Here is a 20,776-nt window from a genome sequence, read left to right as displayed (position 1 = left end):
GGGGGGGGCTGGGGGAGCAGGCAGAGGATCGGGCCTGGCAGGGGTCACCCCATGGTCCCCTCCAGCCTCCCCACCCCCTACTTACCAGTTTGGAGTCCAGGTCCAGCTCCCTCCTGCAGCCAGTGGGGACTGCCCATATCATCGAAGCTCTCCGAATCTTTTCCGAATCAATTCAGAGAGCTTCAAATCAATTCAGACCTTCTAACTGGTCCCCTGATTCAATTCAGATTCAGAGATTCGGACACCAAATTGAGCCAAATCTCCTCCGAACCGAACCAGCACCTGACGCTTTGCACAGCCCTACAGCCAGTATCTGTCCTCTTCACCTTCCTTTGTTTACAGTCTGTCATACAAGTCTTCCAAGGCTTTGGTCTCACTTCTGCCACAACTTTTCTGGCTTCTTTTCTTGTCTGTTTTAACATTTGTCATACTTTTCCCACTTTTTGATCTTCTGCCTTACCTTGGGATCTTTTCTTGTTTTTTCCTGGTCACTGTCTATGTGTTGTCACTCTACCACTGTGTTTCTAAAAGCACAACTTCTGTTGGGACATGCCCACAACCTCTTGTGTGCATTTCTTAATATATTCACCTGTGCCTTCCTATACCTTAATTAATATGTTTATTTTGCTCTACCTTTCATAACCTGCTAGGACTCTCCCTTTGAACTCTAGGTCACTCTCTTTTCGGTTTCACCATTAATTTTTAAAATATCTTGTTTTGATTTGCAATTAATCTCTGTTTGTTCATGTATTTACATAGCCAGCAATTTGTGTTGTGGTAAGGCCATCTCTATACAATCTACACAGACTTTCATCTGTAGATGGAGATAAGAAATAACAGCAATCCTTTTTTTGTCTGTGTTCTTTAAGAAATCTAAATTCATCTATCTGTTTGTTTTCTGAAGAGAATTAGGCATGAATATGCACATAAAATAAAATATTTAATATTGCAATCTGTCTTTAGGATGAACTATATAACTAACTCATGGCTTTGCCACTCCTGGGCACTGCATCCCTATTAAAATTCTGCTGATAAAGCATCTATAAAACACCTATCCTTCACATAGTCTTTGTAGATCTTCTAATGGGGTTATTACACAAACGCTTACTCACCTGATTCACATGGGCAATTTGAGTAAGTCCAGTTAGATAACTCTTCTGAAACAGACCAGCATGATTTCACTGACAGAGTGAGTGAAGTTGGTAAAATCAAGCTGCTTATTTTATCTACAGTTACTTACGGCTATATTAATATCATTTTAAGGGTGAATACAAATATCTAAGGGATTTCAGAGGGCATGTGTGGCTTGTTTCCAAAATTGTGCAACTTCAGGAGATACTTCTTTTTTCCTATTTTAGTTTTAATATTGTTCTTACATGCATGCATAGACACACACACACAGAGTTAACTTTTTAAATGATTATTCAGTAAAAAGTCATTCTGGTACAATTTCTTGAATGGTAAATTAACCCATCGTATTTTAAATCTGACATGTTTTAAAAGTATATTTTAGAGGAATGTGAAAAATGTGAAATACAAATCTGAAATGTTTTATAATTAAAGAGGTTTAGGTGGGAGTAACAAACATTAGGTTGAGGAATAATGGGAGTATTCCTGTGGTTGTTATTAAGATGGGGTGCTAATGTGTTGGAGGATCAAGGCCTCAGTTTGGGAACTGTTTGGGGAAAAAGGCATATTTCATTTTGATTTTAATCATTTAATCATTGACCTGATCCTTACACGTACTGTTATTTCCATAAACTACAGGGTTTCTTACCTGGATCATCTTTTTAATATAATGCATTTATATAATGTAAATGCATATTGCTTGTTTGTATGTTTTCTTTTAATCATAACTTTAATTTTACCTAATTTTACTTTAATTTTACCATGGTGATTTTATGGTTAAATTACAATTCGTGTTTCAGTTGTATTCTAGGTTGGTTACATTAAATGTTCCAAAATTCGGTGTCAGTATTTTTTGTTTTTGGACAAAGGATCTTTGCACCATCCATTAATATGTAATTTTTCAAGACTAAACTTTGATGTTAACATTCCATCATGATAAATGAGGACAGTTCACACCTCAGTTAGTGCTATATTGTTTCAATCTGGCTGTGAAGAAACAAGACAGCTGTGAATTTATGTGTAGTACAGATTCTATCTTTGGAACCAGAAGGAATATTTTAATGAAAGTGCAAATACTATAGGACATGCTGGAAGGGTCTACCGCTATAGACTGCACAGATTTAATTTGCATTGGTACCTTTTAACTCCACCATTGTAGTCAGCATCATCCAGTTCCTCTATAACAGTAGAATTGTGTTGCACCCTAGAAAATTAATCAATTTGGATTAATTCTTATTTAAGATCACTGGATGTAGCTGAATCCCAGCTACGAACCTATACTTCTAGTAACCTATAAAATCCACAGTATTAGCAACCTAAAATATCTTTATTTTTGATATAGAGGGTGTCAGCAACCACATTCTCCTCACTGCCAGTGACCAAGGTGAAGGAATTTGGCATCATGTACATTCCTTTCTTGAAAAAGTGATAAGGCCCTCAAGAAACTCCCATAAGTAATAGCAGTACTGTTCAAATACTCAAGGTCTTGTTACATGTTACACTGAACCACATAACTGATCGGTAGTATTGCTAGCCTAAATTTGGAGCAGTCACACATTCAGGCTAGCAGGAGCCTGGAGGACTGAAAGGTAAAAACCCCTCTACTCACATTCTGGGATTCTTCCAGGGCTTCCCCAGTTGGTCTCCCTCCAGCCCTGGGGCTCCCCACTGCCCCTTAAGTTTCCCCCATGCCCCCTGCCCCCCCCTCACTTACTTGTGGCTGCCTGTGCTCCTTGTCCTGGAGGACCAGTCAGGGGACGGTTAACCTGCCTACCTGCCCCCTGCTGTTGCTGCTGCTGGACTTCTGTTCTTCTCCAGGTTCAGCCACCCTAGAGAGCAGTGGTAGTGGTGGCCAAGCAGGTAGGTTAACCCTTCCTTGCCTGCTCCCCCTGGGACACAGCGCGAACAGCCACAATTAAGTCACAGGGAAGGGAAAGCAGTGAGTAGGGATCTGGGGTGCTGCGGAAGGCAGGAAGGAGCAGTGGGGTGTTTATATTAAAGTGTACCCTAGAGTGGCTATACCTTAATGTAATTCTGTAATGTAATACCGAGTTGGGTAACATGGATCAGAAATAATCCCGCCCTGGGGTGGTGTAACTTTGAGCTGCCTAATGAGTGCTTGAAACTAGTATCAGGTGTTGATGTATAGACAATCCAGGTGTAAGGAACTCCAAGAGCTGCCAAATATTACCATGTAACAAGGCCATCATTCATTACACCACAGGTCTGAATTACTATTCTATATATGGAAGCGAGCTGATAACAAGACTTGTACCTTAAATTTGCTGGATATCCATTTAAAGGAAAGCAAGAGCAAACACTAAATGAAAGCTGTTGATTGACTTGGGAGTATACAGTCATTATAGATTTGTTGCAGAGTAATCCAATGAGCATATAAACAGAAAAAAATGAAAAATCCTCTCCATTCTGTTTGAGAAACCTGAGCTTTTCTATGCTCTGATATCTCTATAGTATCTCAGAATATTTCTGTATCTAACCTGTCAACAATTTCCATAGATTTGAAAATCTGTCCCCTGTTTCACATATTAAATGTCACTGTCAGTTTACCCTATGAAAAATGAAGTTTCTTGAGTGTTGCTGTCATGCTATATGTATAAACAGTTCACCTTTCACTCTGCTTCAATACAAGAAAAGCTGACATTTGATTTTTAGTCAGACTTGTTTTCTCCAGTGAATTTTACAGAACAGCACTGTAGTAATACATATTTTCTTTACTGACAGTGCTGAATTATATAAAACATTCCAAAAAGGTGATGATCCAGAGTTATACCTGGATATCACTTCTACAGATGAAGGGTCAGCTAGGACATTCACAAACAAAGCAGAAGAACACACTTCCTCTATATTTACATTAAGCAGCAAACGTTGCTTGTTAATTCATGTAGATGGCATACATACCTCTGCTTGAATTTATAACTAAAATAAACCATACAAGCAATTACCAATATATCAATAGGTTGGTGATTGCTTTATAAATATTCATGCATAAGATTGAAATAGATTTACTGGGAATTTTTTTTTTTTATTTGGGGGATGGTTTAGGCCGTGTGTGCAATGCCTCCATGCTTGTCCCAGGGCTATTGTCAAGAACCACACCCCACTCACTTGGACTTTCACTGAACACTCCAAATCCCATAAATGAGGGGATAAAACCAAAGGAGAGAACCTGATGACAGCACTGGCATATATACTCAAGTGAACTTTAAGCTGGCTATATAGCCTCATTTCTAGGATTTGGCATATATTGAGCAGGACCAAGTGGGCAGGACTACTTGTTGATGTCCGCAGGTTCAGCACACAGGCAACAGGCATATTCTTAGTGTTAGTTGGCACTGCAGACATTTGTGGTAGAACATTACTTTGCTACATGGCTCCAGAGGATGCAAAGCAGGTAGATACTATTCTAACCATTCTTTGAGAAATTCCAGTTTTAGAAAGAAGAATCCCACTGGGCATGTCTTCAAGAGATGCTAACTGTGCAGTAGCCTAATAACACTGCATGGTAGTATGCTGGGCAAAAACTGTGCTAATATGCTACTGCACAGTAGTATTAGGCTACTGTGCAGTAAGCATCACTAAAAACCTGTGTGCTGGCATTACTGTGCAGTAGCACAAGTTACTGTGCATTGATTTAGTACTTGGTTAACCAAGTACTAAACTTAATACGCAGTAATTACAGCGCATTAATGAATGTAAAGACATGCCTGCAGAGGACTAAGGCTAGGCAGGCCTTCTATTGTCCCTGAAATAGAGAGCACTATAAAAGGGAAAGGAGCCAGAAAGGGAATTACTAATCTCAGTGAGCCCAGCCTTTGCTACAGCACTTTTTATACAGGAACAAGCTGAAATTGGGGCAGTCCTGAAGTATCAGGGACTAACTTATTCATGAATATATTACGTTTTACCTACAACTATCCTCTATGGTTGAACCTGCGCAGCTGATGAACGAATAACTGTGAATCCTAAGTGAACTTTGGCCATTCATATCATCATAGCCAACATTAGAATGTCATTTTATGAAGAGTTGCACTTTGGACACAGTTTGTCCAGTTTTTCAAAAACTTGCTAGTGCCCAATCTGTTTTCGTTTTTTTTAACTTTAAGATGTGAATAGGTATAGTTGGTAGATGCTGTTATTTCATATAGTCTTTTATATCTTTATAATACTTTGTGTGTTACAAACATGTTCTTAGAATTGATCATTTACTTGAAATTATTTTATTTGCTACTTTGTTAAGGTTATTTTCATCTAGATATTTCACCTTCTTATACAACCATACCCAACTTTAACAAGGTGTGTATGCACAGATGCAGCCTCCATACATATCCCACAAATGTACACTAGGGCTGTGTGAAACAGCACCATTTTGTTTCGACTTCCATTTTGCCATTTTGAAGGGACAGTATTTCATTTTGCTGTTTTAAACACTGTTCCGTTTCATTTTGTCAAACCTGTTTCTCTGTTTCGATGCTGTTTTGATGCTGTTTCAATGTGTTTCAACATTTTGCCCATAGGCTATAATGGAGAATCACAAAAATGCCTATAACTTTGTCATGTCTTGCCTGATTTGGCTAAAAATTGCAAAAATGGTAGATCTGTCTATGGACATGAAACCTTCCAAGTTTTAAGGAGATAGGTTTAGGGGTTCTTGTGAAACTGCACCTCAAACTGTTCAAAGCAAAACTAGTATCGCTTGCTGGCAGTGGCAGCATGCTGTCATCCTGCATACAGATCTGGGGGCTGGCTCCCCTACGGAAGAGTCTGGCACAGCCCCACAGCCCTCCTGGGGAGCATGGGGCTCCAGATCTGCATGTGGGATGACAGAAAACTGCTACTGCTGGCTGAGGCCAGTGCCACCACTAGGTTCTTCCCAGTGCTCGGCATGGTCTGTGCCAGGCAGACTCAAGTGCTGGTACTGACCCCAGCTGACAGTGGCAGCATACTGTCATCTGCATGCTGTTCAGCTGGTGAATGTGGAGCTTAAAAAAAAAAGCCCTGCACTCACTGGCTGCAGTAGCAGCAATTGGGGCCTCTGGGTGCTCATGGCAGAGCCCCCCCACAAAGGATGGGGCCGTGGGTGGCAGCGGGGATTCCCCCCCCCCAGTGGCACCTGCACAGCACCTGCACCATCGCTCAGGTGCAGGGCAGCTCAGCAAGGCACCATGCACTGTCTGGGAGCTGGAGTAGCTCTACCTGTCAGCTGGAGCTCCTGGCTCAATTCCCCAGGTCTCTGATCATTCCCCCAGCCCTTCCTGGGGGGGCATGGCCCTCAGATCTTCTGCTGTCAACTGGGGAAATAGCCCACAGTCACCACCATCTCCAGCTGGCAGCAGCAGCCTGCTGTCATCCCACATCATCCGGGGTCCCGCACCCCTCGGGAAAAGCTGGGGGAAGCGATCAGAGAGCTAGGGAATTGAACTGGGAACTGTGGTAATGTGCAGCAACCTCAACATTCCCTGAGCCCCTGGTTCAATTCCATAGCCACCATTTGATTCCCCAGCTCCTTGTTTGATTCATCAGCCCCCAGTTCAATTCTCCAGCTCCCTGTTTGATTCTGCGGCCCCCGGTTTGATTCCCTAGTTCTCTGGTCATTTCTCCCAGCTTTCTAATCATTCCTCCAGCTCTTCCTGGGGCGTGTGAGCCTCTAGATCTGTGTGCTGGGTTTCAGCAGGCTGCTGCTGCAGGCTGGGGACAGGGGCAGCATCAGTCTTTCCGGCGTTCGGCACAGGCTGCACTAAGTGGGTGCCACTGGCTTCAGCCTGCAGCAGCAGCCTGTTGAAACCCTGCATGCAGATTGGGGGCCTGCACCCCACCAGGAAGAGCTGGGGAAATGATCAGAGATCCATGGAAAGTGTTCAGAGAGCTGGGGAATAGAACTGAGAGCTAGATGTCAATATCAGAGCAGTCCTTCCTTCATCCCTTTCCCCCCTCCCTCTCCTTAGTTTCTGTTTAGCTGCAAGCAAGCCCAGCTTTGAAACTCGTTTCATTTTGAAGCTGTTTCAAAGCCTTTAATTTCATTTTGATTTAGGTGTTTTGAGCTCAAAACATGTTGAAACAGCTTCAAAACAATACACCTGTTGAAATTTTGCACAGCCCTAATGTATACAGGTGTGTGTAATGCATGGATATATGCATGATTATACATATACATGGAAAGACCCACCACTTTCAAGTAGTAGAAACATCTATGCAATAACTTAATTTAGCATAACTTTGACCGCTTCAATCATGCGTCTGTCTTTCAACTTGTTGATAATATTCCAAATGTATGAACAGTTGCAAAACAGCCACTTTTAATATGTATGGCTGCATCCAGATGAGTGTGGCTGTGTGGTATGAGGTGCCACAGATATGTCTGTGGTGCCACATACTGCATGTTCAGCTGTTCTCCATGCTGCAAGGGATCAGGGGAGGTTTGACCCCTGGATATCCAGGGGTCAAAAAACCCATGCAAAAAAACCAAAAAAGCAAATTGGGCATGTGGGGGCAGCACACGCCATTCAAAACTGGAGCCTGGGGAGCCAGAGCCAAGCTCCGGCTTCTGGCCAGGCTCCAAGCAGCAGGATTGCCACTGCTGCAGCCCCAGGAGGTCCCCAGAACCCCAGGTAAGGCTGCTGGGGCCAGTCTAGCTGGGGTAACCTGCACGTGTCAAAGGGCAAGTGAAACAGGCATTCCCCAGGGGCTAGCAGCGGCACAAGGTGTCCTGCTGCTAGTTATCCCCAGGGAACCAAACATCCATGCTTGTGTGGATGCAGCCAATAAGGGCAAATAAGTCTCTTTTCAAACTCTCCCTCCACCCCAACAGATGGATATCTCATGTGATGCTATCCACTGCACCCTGTGCCCACCAAGTATCGTGAACTAGGCTACTGACTTTCACATGTCTGATGAGGACAAGGTCACCCAGGACTCTGTGGACACTGGGGTGCTGTAGCACCACCTCCAGACCATGAAGTACTGATTCTCATCTCTTGCCAGCAGGACCAACTAGTGGGAATGGATTGCCCTGGGCACGTGGGATGACAAACATTGGGTCCAGCCTTTCTGCATGCACTGGGTGACCTTCATGGACATGATCACCCAGCTGGCCTTCCACATCGCATGCCAGGACATCTATATGAGGCCACTCCTCCCTTCCCCGGTTGTGCTGTAGGTGTGTGGCTCTTGATGTCTCTGTCCTTAGTGAGAAAGTGGGACATTTTCTCATAGAAGGGGGTCTTTCTCTTGGTCCTTGACTTTTTGTTCGAGTCATGCATGGAGTTATACTGGATTTAGTCTTGATTGCTGAACTCCTCCCAATCCCTTTTATGACCCCACAGCTGCATCTGCTGAGCAATGTGCTTGAAGACATGCCCATTGTGGTGTCCATATTTACTTTGAGATTGGGAAAGTTGGTCCATTGTCCTGTGAAATGGAATGATAAAACAAAATAAAAAATTAAAATAGAAAAGCATGAATCTGAAATACTTTACACAACCATCAATACTAGGACTAAGGGGATACTGTACTAAGATTTTTTTAAAGCTTTCAATCACTAGTCTATTATTGAAGACTGTTCTCAAAGCCACTGATTTTCTAATTTTATTTGATAAATTAAAAATGTCTGGATCAATTTTGTCAATCACATTTTAGACAGGAGCAAACATTTATCATCAAATTATCAACAGTTAAAAAGTAGAAAATTATAATGGAAAGGCTGGCAAGCCACTAACTTTGTTGGAGTATCCTGCACTATAATTAAAAGGCCATCTGATAATCCACTGAAGTTTTTAGTGTTGCTTTGTTACACATCATTAATAGTTATAACAGAAAATGCCCTTGTTTACATTGAAATGGGCCTGAGATGCAACTAAGCAGCTGTCTAAAATTATTCCCCAAATGTGTACATATTGTAACTATCCAAATAAGAGTGGTGGTTATAAAGGTCAGTGTGTCCTGGATTGTTAAGCAAAATAGCAATACTATATCTAGTACTCACAGTGGAAAGAGTAGACACTTGATTTTGTAGTGTTGGATACAAAGGACCAACTCGCAGGAACATCATAAAATTCTAGTTTATTGGACAGATGCAAAAGTCAAATCATAAACCTTGGGGCTCATCCCCTCAAACATACAAATTCATGCACACACACACACACTCACAGTAGCTAGCTATGAACACTAACCACCGATGTCAAGCTATACCTTCCCCAAGCGCTGGAGTCTGCCATCGATGGCCAGTCAAGGCTTCTTTCAGTGTGATGTTGCTTCAGAAGGAGGTTGCTGGCTGGTCCTTCTGACTGGGCAGGCAGGGTGCTGGTCAGGTCAGAGAGAGCGCCACTGGGGGTCATTCTTCTTTGCTTTTTATCCTTCTCTGGCAGACTTTGGTGACTCCCCAATTTTCAGGATTACCCAATCCAGGGGTCATTGATCTTGTGGGATGTCCCCCTTGGTGGTTGCTGGATGGCAGCTGTCAGCCCCAGGGGTCATGTTGGTAGGTATGTGCAGTCTTGGGAGTCCATTGATAAAGTTTGATTAATTCACTTAGTTCAAACTGGGGCTTCTGTACCTTTAAAAGTGAAATTTCAGGGAGTTCTGTATTGATCCTTTCCTCTCCTTAGTCTGTGGTTTTGTAGGTGTTAATTGCTGCTTGTTAGCTTGTTATCCTGTCCAGCTACTGTGTTATGCAATCAATCAAGATTCATTTACAGACCCCTTCATACAGAGAAACTGCAGTCTGATTCCTGCCCCTGATAACATTGTTACATGGTACAACTTACTTTTAAACTTAAAGTACATTTGTTTCAAAGTTAAAAAACATAGAATATAAAACATAAAGGGTGAAACGCCATGGCATATACAACAAATAGACCAAATACAATGGGGGACGGGGGATGGGACATACTGATGCAGAATACTGTTTTATACCCATAAAAGCATTTACAAACTACATTTTTATTACAAGTACACCTTATATTCTATAGAAATAATAATATAATAAAAGAAGAAGAGGGAGGAAGGAAGAAAAGGTAGAAAAGAGAAAGTATCCCCAAAAGGGGGCAAATACTGCAAAAGGGGCTTTTTGCCATATGGAGGGGGTTCACATTGGAGGGTGGGGGCAGGCAAAAAAAAGGTTTCTTGCTACAGTAGGAATTTTGAGGACTACATAACAAAGGGCATTTTAACTGAAGAAGTAATAGGACTTTGTTTATTTCCTAGAATGGAAATTATTTGTACTTGGTTGCTGTAACTTGAGGAAATATTAATTGAACTATGATTTCTCTCTCTCTCTCTCATGCATGCATGCGCACACACACACATGCATAAAAGTATAAAAGAATTATAAAACTGTGAAGTTTTTCATTATATACACTTTGTAGCCCCTCCTGTTAGGACAGCTTCACACTACATATGATATGTAAAGTCAGTCACTCTTTAGAGATTCCTATACTGTATGACTACATTGTGGTGGGCTAATAACATTTCTCCTGAACTCTGAACATCTGATGGCCGAATGGACTGGCCGACGTCAACATCTTAAGGGATAGCCAGCACGGGTTTGTTGTGGGTAGGTCTTGCTTGACCAATCTCATTTCCTTCTACGACCAGGTGACCTATCACCTGGACAAGTGAGAAGAGATTGATGTCATATATCTTGACTTCAAAAAAGCCTTCGATCTGGTGTCCCATGATCGCCTCTTGGAGAAACTGGCCAATTGTCGCCTTGGGTCCTCCACGATCCACTGGCTGGAAAATTGGCTCCGGGGTCGGACCCAGAGGGTAGTAATTGATGGAAGTCACTCGTTGTGGTGTCCTGTGACCAGTGGGGTCCCCCAAGGCTCTGTCCTTGGACCCATACTGTTCAACATCTTCATTAATGATGTGGACACTGGAGTCAGAAGCGGACTGGCCAAGTTCGCCGATGACACCAAACTTTGGGGCAAAGCATCCACACCAGAAGACAGGCAGGTTATCCAGGCTGACCTGGACAGGCTCAGCAAGTGGGCGGACGAGAATCTGATGGTGTTCAACGCCGATAAATGCAAGGTTCTCCACCTTGGGGAAAAAAACCCACAGCATCCTTATAGGCTCGGCAGTGCTATGTTGGCTAGCACTAAGCAAGAAAGAGACTTGGGGGTCATCATTGACCACAAGATGAACATGAGCCTGCAATGCGATGCGGCGGCTAGTAAAGCGACCAAAACGCTGGCTTGCATCCATAGATGCTTCTCAAGCAAATCCCGGGACGTCATTCTCCCCCTGTACTCGGCCTTAGTGAGGCCGCAGCTGGAGTACTGTGTCCAGTTTTGGGCTCCACAATTCAAAAAGGATGTGGAGAAGCTTGAGAGAGTCCAGAGAAGAGCCACGTGCATGATCAGAGGTCAGGGAAGCAGACCCTACGATGAGAGGCTGAGAGCCCTGGGGCTCTTTAGCCTGAAAAAGCGTAGGCTCAGGGGTGATCTGATGGCCACCTACAAGTTTATCAGGGGTGACCACCAGCATCTGGGGGAACGTTTGTTCACCAGAGCGCCCCAAGGGATGACGAGGTCGAATGGTCACAAACTACTTCAAGATCGTTTCAGGCTGGACATAAGGAAGAATGTCTTTACTGTCCGAGCCCCCAAGGTCTGGAACAGCCTGCCACCAGAGGTGGTTCAAGCGCCTACATTGAACACCTTCATGAGCAAACTGGATGCTTATCTTGCTGGGATCCTATGACCCCAGCTGACTTCCTGCCCTTTGGGCAGGGGGCCGGACTCGATGATCTTCCGAGGTCCCTTCCAGCCCTAATGTCTATGAAATCTATGACAAATCCAGGTACAAGAGCTTAAATGAAAGTTTTAGCCATTTCTACTTATAGAAACGTTGCTGTGTTATACTTAGTTTTTTGAGCTGCATTTGAAAAAAAAAATCTCATAGAATAAATCTAGAATATATGGCATGTAGTAAACTGATAAATTATGTGAATACATGGAATACATTCTATTTTAGACAGTGTTAAGAGGAACTATTTAACCAGTACACTGAAATAATTAGTTTGAAGCTAGCAAATGACGTCCCCTTTTTTCTTCTTTTAATTTAAAATTTTTTTTATACATGATAGATTAGCCCAGGTGGCTGGTAGTAAATTTTATAAACGTATGTTTAAGGAAACAGCATATCAAAAGATGCTAATTTAGATTCTTTAAACTCTGAGTGGAGAAGTAAATCCTGTCTAGCACTTGTAAAGAGAAATCCTTTAGTTTACAGATATTAAGTATGAATTATCCAGATTATATAGCCATACTGGCATGGCAGCCAGCTGTCAAAGGTGAATGCCTTTGTCCTCTTATGTGTTAAAAAAATAAAAGCAATTTCAGCATATGATGGACAGATCAGTTACCAAAATGGCCCATTGTAGGTGGGTTTGATTTGCTTTTTGCAAATGCATAACAAGTGTGCCAAATTTTGAGGTTTAATTTTTAAAGTTATCTTTTAACTGTAAACACCAGTTCCGACCAAGTCCAGGTGGTGGTCTTGCAAATAGTAGGATGAAGGTGGATTACTACTACTTGTTTAGGGTCTTGTTGACTTCAGTGATTCTTTGCAGAGCCACAGAAATCCATTTCTATACTATCACTTGCAAGATAAAGGTCTTAATTTGAGGAAGATATGGAAGAATTCTAAATTAAATGAAAGAAAAGTAGCTGCTCTCCAGCTGTGCATGGTACACTGCTACACCTGAGAGCCTAGTTAGCTGACAGTATTCCCAGCCACAGGAGCAGACTCTGCTACATGTGCAAATTAAAGTTGGATAACAACCAGCTATGAAGTTAGTATACATTTTTGAAGTCTAACTTTATATGACATGATAGGTACTTTGTACGTGAAGCTGATCTCAGTTAATTGTGTCATACCTGTAATGTGTAGACAGGGCTTAGATGTCCTTCTGTTAACTTTCGGCAATGCCAGATTTGGTCAGTATGCAAGCAGAACACACTCATTTGGAGTACACAAAAGAGTAAGCATTTGAGTCACTAGGTTCTTAATTTTTATAGCAGATAAAATTTCAAATCTTCAGTAGGTTCAGATTCAACTCACATCTCAGTTCTATTTCATCTACTGGTGCTTCAGAGCTTTTTTATAGTGGATATATACTACCTAGAAATGGTCATCTACATCTTTATTTGAATTGCAGCAGCACTTTTAGGATGTGATCCCATTATGTAGATACTACAAACACATGGCAGAAATATTGTCACTGACCCTAAATTGTTTATGACACGTGTTTCTAATGCAACAGCTTCCTCCTCCTATTTATCCATCTCTAAATGCATATTCTATTATAGTGCTTAACCATAAATATCCCTTGGGCACAAGAACAAGAATTAGCTAAAAAAATGCAAACAGATTATAATTGTATTGTGCAATGGAAGCATTCTCAATTTTAAAGCTGTTTGTCCATGAAAAAATTAGTTGCAGCGGGAAAGAATCTTCAGCAAAAAAAGAAGAAAAAACCCCTAAAATTCTAAAAGGAAATGCATTGTGGCTCTGAGTACACTCAACTATAAATGTTTTTACTGCTTTGAAACTTACAGGGAAATTGACCTGGACCATGGAACACTTTGTGAAAAGTTAGCCATTGAGGGTACCAACATAATTTATAAGAACATAGGAAGTGCCACACTGGGATAGACCCATGGTCCATTTAGCTTACCATGTTTCTCACAGTGTCAGTAGTAGGTGTTGCGAGAGAGAGTATCTGAACAGCATTTACCTAGTGATCCATCCCAACCCCGAACCACACTGTCCCTGGCATTCACCAGTATTGGCTAGGAATGTCAGAGGATACATCCCTGACTGCTCTGTTTAATAGCTGTTAATGGACCTATCTGCCGTACATTAATGTAATCCATGTTTTAACCTGGTTATACTATCCATTTGCCTCTATAATCTCTTGTGGAAATGAGTTCTAGAGGTTAACTATGTGCTGTATAAATAAGAACTTCCTCTTGTTTATTTTAAATCTGCCTCCTGTTAATTTTACTCTGTGTCCTCTAGTTCCAGTATTATGTGACTTGATGAATAACAGTTCCTTATTCACTTTATCCATACCCTGTATGAGTTTATAGGCAACTATCATATCTTTCCTCAGCCTCTCCTTTCCAAACAGAAAAGTCCTAGATTTTTCAGTCTTTCCTGGTATATCATGTCTTCCATATCCTGATCATCTTTGTCAGCCTTTCTGTACCTTTTATTTACTCCAGCGTGTATTTCAGGAGTACAAAAAGCAGCATTTTGAGTTGTTTTAATGCTGTGTGAAGATTCCTATTCTAGTAAAGAATTATTTTCTTACCTTATTTATATTTTTAATCAGTATATCTGATAATAGGATTGTTTTTGTGATTAAGGGTAGTGAACTGAGCATCGGAAGATCTCAGTTCTATTCCTATTTCTCTTTGAGACGTTGTGTAATCTTGAAGTAATTTATCTGAAAATTCTTGGAAACTGCTTTTGAGCACCTCAGGTTTTTGGTTAGATTGAGAACACTCCGGCCAAAATTCTGAATTAATTATTTGGGAGCACTACAATGACTTGATATACAGTTAGGGTTGCTTGGTGTTTTACTACAAATACATATTATAAGTCATTATTATTTTACTTTACAAATGTGCAGTTTCTTAGATAAACTGTATTGGTCATAAGAAACACGTATCTTAAAACAGGAATATTCTCACTGTAAAAATCACTGTAGTTGCTGTTGATTGTAATGTGCATGGGAGAACAAAGAGGCAGTTCAATGAGGAAAATGTTGTTAAGAATACTTATAAAAAAGGAATCAGAGAGTTTAAAAATGTTCCTCTGTAAGACATTTTAGAAGGCACATTTTTAATCTTTCCATGATCATAATTTTTTTCTTAGTCATTTTTGTACCTCACTGGAAATGGAACTCATATTAGGAAAATAATTTTTCATCCTATTACATATATTTAGAGAATTCCAGGGGGTGTCATGACTCTGTAATAATCTTTAATGCCAAGTCTGCATCAGTTCTCTTAAAAAAAACAATGCTATCTTCTAAGTTAGGTACAGAATTCAAAAAGCCCGAGGCAGAATTGATCTAATTGACTGAGCAGTAAAGCATTACCGTTTACTTGTGCAGATGCTTACTGCACAGTCAGTTAGTCTACTGCGTTTGGAGGTAGTGAATTAACTGCACTGTAGTTACTGTACAGTAGATGCCAACCAGGAGCAGATTTACTCCCAGCCAGCCTCACCAACAGGGGGCCACCCTTTGCTTGCCTCAGCCTGCCCCTTAAAATACTGTGGTAACCCTGGCACCCTGTGCCACTTGCAGCCAGCCTCTGGCCACCAGATCTCACAGGAGCCTGCCCAGACCCTGGCATTGTCCCCTGCCCAGCCCCACCACCTGCCTGCCTGTCTCACACCATGCCCTTGCAACTGGATGCTGCAGGCACCTGCCCAGGCCCACCAACACCTGGACTGTTATGCCCAGCCCCTGAGGGCCATTGAGGGAATCATACTGGTGTCATCCCGGATGACACACACCACCTTCTGGAGGCAGAACTAGTTCCAGGAGGAGACTGTAGACCTCATGGCACTGTGGGGTGAGTCCAAGGTCCCGAGCCAGTTTGCTTGGAGTGGGCACTCCAACACCCGCATCTATGAGGGCCTGTCCTGTTAGACTGCATGCAGGAGTGCAGGTGCAACCGGTTGGCACGCTAGTCCCGCATAAGTTTCAGGGAAGTTGGCAAGGCAGTTGGAACACATCCTTGGACTCTGGGACCCTGACCAGAGCTGCACTGTGTATTTCAGCACAGACAGCCTGCCAGAGCCCCCACTGAAGCCTCGCAGCAGTGACAAAGCATGAGCAGGAGAGAGCCTCTCAGGGTGCCAGGAGTCTGTCCCACCATGACCCTGGTATCATCTAGCAGCTCTGGCAGCCTGATCTAGTGCATCCCACCCCCCAGCTCCAGGGGCACAGCCGTGCCCAAGAGACCAGCCCAGCCATGACACTGCCTGCCCTCACCAGCTCCAGCTCTTCCCTGGAGGGGGCCTCTGCTTGGACAGCTGGGTGCTATGCCCCTGCACCCCAGGACACTGCGAGGAGCTACATGTCATTGCCACCAATGGGGATAATGTTTGGCCACTGGGCATGCCTGCCATGCCTACCTGTTAAGTCCTGCACTAGGGGGAGGGCCCTCCCTGTCCCTACCCCCCCAACCCCATCCAGCTCAGCCAAGCTTCCCCTGGCCCCTGGAGTCCCCCCCCCACCTCCCAACCCACAGCATGCAGGGAGGGGGGAGACAGTGCAAAACTTTATTGAACAGCCTGTGCCTCCTCATGTGGGCAGGCATGGGACTCTAACACATAGAGAAATGTGTCAGTGCTAGCAGCAAAGTTGTTCTTAGCTGCTGGGGGCAGGGATTTGTAACCTACGCCCAGGTACCCATCCAGGCAGAGAAGGACATTGCAAGCAAGTGAAGGCTTGCCCACTGCACTGTTTAAGCTCAGGGTGCCATGCTAGGTTCTCAGATGTGCCTGGGGCACCATGATAATCAGTAGCAGCACGGCGTAGTAAGTCGGGCACCCCTCAATCCACATAAACAGGTCCTTGTGGCACACCCTGGACACTCTCAGCAGGGGCATGCTCGGGGCATATGTTACCAAATCTGCCCATTACTTTGGGGTGTGCTCATTTATTAGGGATAGTTTCTAGGGTCTTGGTGATTCTGTCAATGTGCTGCTTGTGTTACTATACGGAGCTGTATTTCTCCCTTCTGCAAGCCCTCCCCCCCAATGGAGCTATCTTGCAGGACTCAATCTCAACGGGACTGGGTTCCTCCAGTCACCAAATCAGTCATACACACAAACACACACAAATTAACGTGACACGCCTGACCTGGCCGGGCTGATCAGCATGGACAAGCTGACACCCTCATATGCCAAGAATCAGTTCATAAGAGCAACAATAAAATGCAGTCAGACACAAGCACACAGGTAAACAGAATCCCTCTGAATCCGGCTGGGTGTCCAGCTGACACCCTCATGGGCCAGCATTCAGTTCATAAGGGCACGTCTGAGTCAAACTGGGTCAATCAGCCTGTACAAGCTGATCCCCTTATGTGTTTCAAACTCAGCACGTCCCAATCTTTGGCCTCTTGATGAGCAGACCCCACAATAATTTGGGCTTCACAGGGATCTTTAGCATAGGTAAAAGAAGCGTTGCTGCAGAGCACGGGAGGAAAGAGAAGCAGAGAAGGAAAAATATACCCAATTACTACCAGTTTGACTATAAAAGTTATTTATTGCTAAGCATATGAAATATATAATAGTACTAGTAGTAATAGACATGCAAAAGAAAAACAAACACCAACAATGACAATACTACCCTGGTTTCACTAAGTATTTGGGGAAACTTAGCTCAAGCTTAACTGATACAGTTCAGGTTCAGAAGTTTATGCCTAGAAAGAAGACAGAGAACGCTGGGATCTCACCTAGTCCACGGTACTCAGGCTGCAAAGCTGACAGGCACAGTCTGTAGCACAGTCCTTGAAGGGAGAGATGATCTGTTCTTCCAGCGTCCCAAGAACGACAGGGGATGGTGTCAGCACAGGGGTTTTCTTCTTCTCCTTCTTTCCTCCTGCTTCTACTTCTTTTCCTTCCTTTTCCTCTTCCTCTTCTCCCTCTAGCAGCACACACACTTACAGATTTTTATACCCTCAGTTTAGCTGCTTCGAAGCACCCTCAGTAGTGTAAATCATTGTCTTTTCTATTGACAAGGGGTTATCTGGTTTGGACCATCTCAGGAAACTGATTGATAATCAGGAAACACTTAAGATTAGGGAGTAACCCAAATACTTGGGAGCCAGCTTGAGATTCCTATGGGTGGCAGATATACTGATGGGATATCTCATGGTTTCTTCAGGAACAATAGATAGCTTGCAGCATCAGGATTTTGGATTTTTACTTGTTGTGCACAAGCCTCAGCTTAGCATGACTTTTCCAGATCTTACTATAGTCTTTTAACAGACTTAAAGCAATTATTGGGGTGCTCATAACCTTTTGTGGAGAGGACTCCCACCAGTCGTCTCGGGAAAGATATGACAACACCTGGGATTAGGGCTCCAGCAGGCTGGATGCTGTGATGAACCCTTAACCATTGTTCAAATGTTGCCCATACCCCCTCTGACTCGGTCTCTTGCCTCAGCATTCCCTAACCCGGCAACCGAGTTTTAGTCAATCAAGTTTAAATAGGCCTCCCATAGTGGGACCGGGGAATGTACGGCCCGAGATGCCTATTAAACTTAGAGCTGTGTGTGTGTGTCTGGGGGGGGAAAAGTCCTTAGCAAATCCAGATTAGAACTGGTCTGATAAATGCTGAGCTGGGTGTGTGTGAACATGGGTTGATTAACATTGGAAGCACAGATTCCCCATCATGCAGCGCTCTCCTGCTTCTCTGGTCCCAGAATTCACTGCAGCCTCTGCTTCAGGCTTTCTGTTTTCCATCTCTCATGTAAATGAGACCTAGGGCAGTTGATTCACTCGTCACCCTTATCTGGTGAGGGTCTTAGGTGCGTCTCTCACTGCATCTTAATCAGTTTTGTTTAGGTAGAGGAGGGGAGGGGGGTGAGTCCTTTGTGAGTCAGACAGACTGCATCCTGTACCAGGGTTCCCCAAGAATACAGAGCTGAGACGTAACACATAGGGCATGCATGGGGGAGGGGGTCGGCCCTGAGGCACATCTCCAGAGAGGCCACTTGGGGATCAGACAGAGTTTCCACCAGCTGTGTCCCCCAGCTGGCCCCTCAGGTGGTGGGAAAGGCAGTCTTCCTGCAGCGAGCACCCAGCGGTCTACCTGCCCCTGTGGAGCAAGTAGGGACAGGTGGCTTGGCCAGTGGCCACCTGTGTTAGGGCCAGCCTGGCTGACTTTCTATGGTCCCTGGGCACCTGTGCATGCATGACCCTCATCTGAGTCTATGCCCCATGGTATAGTGCATATTATCTCAGAAATCTGCCAAACTCACAAACAGCCTGTTTCTCCTCGCTCTTCAGGTCCAGCTTTTGCACATGGGGGAGAGGCACCAGCTGTGTGTGGGGATGTGCCATCAGGGTCATCAGTCTGAGTCGGAGCCCTTTGTATGCACTGGCTCCAGCAGCAGCAGATCCAGGACCAGACCCAGTGCTGCACTGGCTGGTCACTGTGGTGGAGGAGTGGCTGGTGAACTCATAGTCCTGGCCATGGAGGACATTGCGCACACACAGGAGAGGGACTGGGAGAGGGACTGTGTGTACCAGGCATTCCAGAACAGGCTTCTGGCCCTCAAGGAGAGGCACCTTACTCTTCTTGAGAGAATGGTGAAGGCTTAGGAGCAGCAGGCCACCATGGTGGCCAGGGCAGTGGAGGCCATGGAGGAGGACCGTTGGATACTGAACACCACCCTGCCCCTGGCAGTCACCTTCATGCTGTTTGCTGCCCTACCCCTGGTCTTAGCTTCACATGCACCCTGGAAGCCACCCATTGCCCAGCCACAAGCCTCCCAGTGGGCTTGGACTCAGGTGCAGCATTTGTGGAGGGGAATAAAGTGCTGTTCTGAAAACTTTCCATAGTGAATGTGGTGCTGGGGGTCCATGGTGGGGGCTGGGGTCCATGGCTGGCTATCTAGGTGGTCTAGAATGGGAAGTGCAGGAGGAAGTGTTCCATCAGTGCCTCTTGCAGCTGGTGCCCTGGGTCCCAGGGGTGGGGGTGTGGCTCACTCAGGGCCTTGGTGGTGGTGGGGGGGGCATTGCTGTCACTGCTGCTTCAGCTGGCATTCCTAGTGCCAGGTGTCCTCTGCCTACTGTGCCTCCTCCACCCAAGCCTTATGGAAGAGTTCCCAAAGGGCCTTGAAGATGTTATGGAGCACACAGGCTGTGGCAGAAAGCCACCTTTGTCTCTCCCCAAAGTCTCTGCCCTGTGATAATTTGATAAGGATGGGCCCACATCCTTACCCTATCTCTTTAGGTAACCTGAGATGGATACATTCCTGAGAGAGGGAGGAAACCTGCTCCCTCTGCCTACATGACTGGCATCACATACCTGGGTGAGGGGCTTCCTTCCTGGTGGGATAGAGTCTGCCTGGCAACTAGTGATGTATTTCAAAATGGTTGGCTGACACCCAACAGGTGCTGACCTCCATTGGACCAGGGGAATGAGGGCAAAAGGGCTATATAAGTTAAGGACTGCCCAGGAGGAGGGGGGCAGCAGCCATGAGGGATACTCAGTGACCTTGGGGATGTTGGCCTCTGTGACCTTGAGGTGGGTGGTGAGGGTGCACTCCATCAGCACACAGATGCAGCCCAGGCATCTTTTGAAATATGCCTAGTGGGGGTCCAGCTGGCTGGTGTAGGGTCATATGAGCCAGGGGAGGAGCAGGTAGGTGGAATCTCCAATGATGCAAGGCAGGACCATCATGCCTAGCTGGAGTTTTGGCACCCCTGGCGTGAAGCGCCCATTCTCCACCAGGGCTGGCAGGGCTGAATTGCAGAAGCAAGCAATGTGGGTATTGCCTGTCCAGCTGGCACTCACATTGGTGAAGGCACCATGATGATTGACAATAGCTTGCAGCCCAACAGAGTGAAAACCCAACCAGCTGGGGCTGAGGGG

Source organism: Alligator sinensis, unplaced genomic scaffold (genome assembly GCF_000455745.1).
Source record: "Alligator sinensis unplaced genomic scaffold, ASM45574v1 scaffold1075_1, whole genome shotgun sequence".
Lineage (NCBI taxonomy): Eukaryota > Metazoa > Chordata > Crocodylia > Alligatoridae > Alligator > Alligator sinensis.
The sequence above is the reverse complement of the archived record's forward strand: the minus strand, read 5'-3'. Positions refer to the sequence as shown.